At 57.2% G+C, this 5,306-nt stretch overlaps 1 protein-coding gene across 1 annotated transcript in view; it reads right to left on the bottom strand.

Moving 5' to 3' along the window:
- The window catches only part of NCOR2 (nuclear receptor corepressor 2), a 154,623-nt gene that overhangs the window by 59,344 nt on the left and 89,973 nt on the right, over positions 1-5,306 (bottom strand). The gene's annotated exons all lie outside the window — the stretch shown is intronic.

The raw sequence follows: 5,306 nt of genomic DNA, 5'->3' as shown, positions 1-5,306 counted from the left end.
CCAGCTCCCGGCCCCTGCTCACCGCCCAGCCATCCGGGCGCGCTGTGCCTTACGTTCTCCGGCTCTGAAGGCTTCCTGACGATTTGCATAGTTAAGCCGTAAACTAACCACAACATTCCTCTTATGATTTTGCAATCTGCTGGAATAACGTGGTCGCTCTAAGTCGAGCGATGAATCATCATCTATAAACCACGGCTCTCGTCACCGGGGCTCTCAGTGCTGGCTGCAGCCTGCGTGATTAATCCGCCAGGATGCCAAGCTTAACCTACAGTGCAGGGCTACTCATTTTCCAAACTTGCAAGCCTCCGGAAAACGACTGCTGCTGCCTTCCCTATCCCCTTTGTGGTGAGATGTCCCAGGCTGTGGCAGGGGACCAGGAACCGGGGACCTCCCTTGCTGCCCACAGGACATCCCAGCGTTAACCACTGGACCGTGCACCTTGCAACTGAGGCACCCCCACCCTCCCCCGGCTGCCCCTCACTCCTTGTGCCACAGCACCCTCAAAACACGCACCAAAACACCACTTTTGCCAGCAGGGATGAGCTCATCCCTGGCAGTCCAGTTCCTGCATCAGAACTACCAGCTCTTGCCACCCCACCTACACCACTTGCTGCTGGATATGCTAGTGGGGAACCAGATCATGGCAGTGGCACTGTGAGAGAGCCTGTCCCCGAGCCCAAGTGCCACTGAGGCTGGCATCTCCTCTCTCCCACGCCAGGTTTCAAGGCCAGATTGGCTGCACAGGGGATGCCATTTGGCTGCCAGCAGATGCATCACCTCCCCTGCCATCATTACAGTGCCCTGGGCTCTTACAGGAGATGGAACCACCGGATCCTGTTTGTTCCTTAAAGGAGGGAGCAAGCCTGCACACCCTGGTGCAGAGGGAGCTGTGCATGCCAGGCTGAGCTGCAAGGCACATGGTTTTGGTGCCACTCAAGCTCATTCCCAGCTACTGCAGGCAGCGAGCTCCGGGTTTTTGTTTAAAGGCGGCTCTGCACCCTCGCCACAGTCTCACTGCGGCAGCGCAGGGACATGTGCCAACCCTCTCCCCAGCATGTCACACCAGAGTCTGTCTTGACAAGGACTTTGGAGGGAGCTGCATCCCACCAGTGTGAGCCCCATACCCTCTGGGAGCTGGGAGCACCCACTCGGCTGTGCTGCCTCTCCCACGTGCAGGGCACCAGCTCTTCACTTCTCCAGAGTGTGACTTCAGATCAATGGCATTTATGATGTTCTCCCGGGCACTCAGCTGCGGAGCAGGCTCAGGCCGAGGTCATTGCACGCAATCAGGGAGTTGCAAATTAAAACCAGCTCGAGATAAGCTGAAGACAAAAGGCCAACGCTACGCCGGCCAGGAACGCTTGGGGTTTGCTTTGCTGCTTCTCCAGGAGGACCCAGTGCAGCTACCATGGCCACGGGCACACACGGGTGCCTGCTGGCATCACCCTGAACATCCCACAGGGTCCGGACCTGGCACCACGGGGCAGGATGCTCTGTGCAGCACAGCCAGCGGGACCTCTGGCAGGTCACACCAGTGAGAGCCAGGGCAGACACTCGGCCACAGAGCGCCTGCAGCACCAGCCTCCCTGTCAGCCACCACGCTGCCCAGGCACCCAAAATGCCCATGGAATTTCCTTCCTTGCCAATGCCACCATTGGCATTGGGAGAAGCACCCACCTTTGAGGTTTGATATTGCACAGCCACTGCAAACACTGCTCCCCACATGTCCCTACTACCTCCTGAGGCAGGCTGGATAGGGAGCACGGCTTAGGAATACATGCGTGTGTCATGTAACCAGCTCCCAGGGCCTGGAGCCCCTTCTCCCAAGGCCTGGAACGCCTCAGGCCCCGCTGCCACCCACTGCCACACAGCCTGGCTTCTCACGACCGCACGCGGCACCCTCCACTCATGGGAGAAACCACAAAGCAAAACAAGCCGCTGCCAAAACAACAAGGGGAGGAAGAGGAATGTCTGCCGGCAACTTGGCTTTGATTGCTTGTGTCCCAGGGCTGGGTTTGATGCTGTTGGCTGTGGAAGCAAGTCAAAAAAAATCAAAGGGCCAGGCTCAGATTTCGTAAGAATGATAGAGAGCATGGGGATCACTCGGTCCAGCTCAAACTGTGACAGCTCTGAGTGGGGCTGCTCCTCTACCAGCAAACAGCCAACTCTGCAACACGATCATCACACGGCAGGGATGGAGAACACCGAGGCTGTGCCCAGTGTCCCGGGAGACATGGACAGGCCCTGAGCACATTCACCAGCGCAGCTCTAGGGCACCACAGGCGCCAAAACACGGCCAGTGCGGCCCCCCTGCCATGCCGTGGGAAAGCCCCGTGCCATCTCCCAGGCTGCTAGTCCTGGGGGCATGCAGCATGCCAGGGGTGAGGAGAGAGGCTGGACCCCGCATCACTTGCCAGACCACAGGACAGGCATGCCCGGGTGCACTCACCCGAGCGTGGGCTCATCTTGGGCAGCACTGGGAGCCTGCTGGGCACAGGAACCGTTCAGGCAGGGCCCTGTGCGGCTCAGCCCAGCACAGCTGGCACTGCTGCCTTCCCACCACTCGCTCTGTGATATCAGGGAGGCACTGAAGTGATTTTTACAGGACCCTGCTCACCAGATCCCTCCTTGAACCACTGAGGGCTTTTCCATAAGAGGAAATGTTTCTTTTCTGGGTTGCTGCTGAGTTTTTTAAAAAGTGATTTGATTGCTTGTGAAGGGAAAAATGACCCGAAGGGAAGAGAGCGTAACGTTTGGAAGCAGTGGAGATGAGCCCCCGCTCTGTCCCAGGCAGGGAACACGTGTTTTCTCTTCCCTGTGGTTTGCTCTACCCCGCTCCCCCCTGCTCGTAGCCCCCTGGCCACACGCCGGCCCCTCTTCCAAGCCCTGCCAACAGAGGAAGGTGCCAGGTCAGCAGTTTGTGGGATGCAGAGCAGCATCCACACACGCCACGAACAACCAGGGGCAAAGCAAGCCCTGTATCCTTGTGGAAGCAGATTTCTGGGATTTTCAGCTGTGCCTGCTTCAGAAAGCAATTCAGCAATGACATGACCTATTTCCCATCCATTCCTAGTCAAACCTGGATCACAACAACAGATAAAACAACTCATCCCAAAGTCCAACTGCAATGAAGATGCTGCAGGTCCCTCGCTGGGATCAACAATGGATCCTCGCCTGGATCCCAAACCGTGCCCGAGGAGTACTCACGTGGGCAGGGGCGTGGTGCAGCACTCTCTGTGAGGACACATCGACCTGCTGCTGGAGAAACACGGGTCCCAACCTGGGGGCCAACTGGAATAGGGGCTCACCTCACTGAAGTGACTGTTTTGTTACTGCTACCTGCAGATGTGATCAAGCAGCACAAAAGAGCCCGGCTGTGAGGGCCAAAGGGTCCATCAGGGAGGGCTCCATCAGCAGCCTGTGCCGGTGCTGTCCCTGCCCGCTGGTGCCTGTCCCTGCTCTGAGCCCACAAGTCTCCCTGCTGTCCCTGCACTGTCACCAGCCCACTTGGGGACCTGGGGACCAAGCAGCCATCCTCCTGTGGCAATGCATCCTCTGATTCTTCTCCCAAATATGGCTATGTCATTCTCATTAATTCACCCCCAAAACGGCAGCTGGGATTTCAGGAATGCAAGTTTCCATTGTGTTTGCCCAACTGTGCTGCCTGGAGGGGCGGCAGGGCTGCGGGAAAGCTGCTGCACCCTTGTGATGGGGGACCAGGCACAATGGACCTTATGGGGCACACCTGGGGGATCAAGGCGAGTCCAGACTGAAAGAACAGGTGCCAGGGGAGGGTTACAGAATCTATCTCAACGTGAGCATCACTGCCTCACACCTCACCCACCTCCTGCACAGGCATCCTAACATAAACCTCACTGGTGACTGCAGGTTTAAAGGGTGACAGCCTGCACCGAGTGCCCAAGGGACAAACACTCTGTGAGATGTTTCTTCCTGTGAGGCTGCACTTGAGCAGGACCAGGACCACAGGGTCTGACCAAGTTCAGCCTCTCATTGGTCCTGCAGCCTCAGCCTGACTTCCCTGGCCATCAGCAGCTCTGTCACACTGCAGGTTTCTCCAAAAAAATGAGCCAAATTCAAGCCCTTTCATATTCCAGCAGTGACATTCCCCTGGCAGGAGATGAACCCATGCCCCAGTACTGACATCCCTGGCATCATTCCCAACCAGGCAAACTACTGCATCACAGACCGGCCCAGCTCATCCGCAGATAATTTCGGTGCTGTTTTAGGTACAACACTCCAGTCAGCACAGCTTTAGATGCCTGCAGAATAATTTCTTGGTATTTGTGGCACAAAGTTTACTGGCCACATCCAGGGCTGTGTCTGTATGATGTGCTGCATGATTAAACCAGGATTTTTTGACAAGTATTTCCCTGCATCTGGAAGAGAAGTTGTCAAACCCTTTATCACTAATGAGGAGCTGCTCCCCGGACTGATGAAGATCAAATGGTTCCCAGAAACAAGTATCATTCCTCTCATTAGCTGCTGTGGTTACTGGAGTGGGGGCACTTGCACAATTTGCAGAGTTAGAGCAGTTTGCTGAGCTCTGGATCTGATCCCTGGGGAGGGAGGAGAGGCACTGGCATGGCAAGGCTGGAGCATGGCAGGAGATCTGCTCCTGCACTGGGGACAGGGTGCAGGGAGCCCCGGAGTCGTGGGCAGGCACTGCTTGGAATCCCAAACCCTGCCAGCCCCTGCTAGTGTGACAGGGCTGCTGGTGGCCAGGGAAACCTGCTTGGCCAGGTTCTTCTTAATGCTCCAGGACCCATATGATATCAAACCTGGCCAGATCCTGCTGGGATGGTGCTTCTGCCAAAAAAGTAAGCGGGCTGTTTATAAAAATCTGGGTTGGGACTGTTTATCCACGTTGGTGAGGGGAATGGTTTGTGCTTGAGGAGGGCGGGACAGACGGCGGGACAGATAATTCGATTTGGGTTTTGGCAGGGGACGGGGGAGAGGGGGGGCCGGGGAAGGGCCCCGCCCTGCCGGCACGGCTCTTGCACCGCTCTCGGCACAGGAAGGGGGCTCCGGGCAGCTCCAGTCCCCCAGGAGCGAGTCCTCGAAAGTGTCGACGCTAACACACGGCCCTTCGGCCAGGGAATACGTGAGCACTGTCTGACAGCTCTTCGTCCCTCCACCATGACTTCATCCCCTCTGAGTCATCCCTGAGGCGGGCAGGCGGCTCCTCCAGCTACCCATCGTCCTGTGGCTGACAGACTGACCCATCGTCCCCCTGCCGACAGACTGACCATTGATGGCTTTGCCTGTGGGGGTGGGTCCCCCCACGC

This window comes from Corvus brachyrhynchos, unplaced genomic scaffold (genome assembly GCF_000691975.1).
Source record: "Corvus brachyrhynchos isolate BGI_N302 unplaced genomic scaffold, ASM69197v1 scaffold114, whole genome shotgun sequence".
Taxonomy (NCBI): domain Eukaryota; kingdom Metazoa; phylum Chordata; class Aves; order Passeriformes; family Corvidae; genus Corvus; species Corvus brachyrhynchos.
This window is presented reverse-complemented; position numbering and strand designations above follow the sequence as displayed.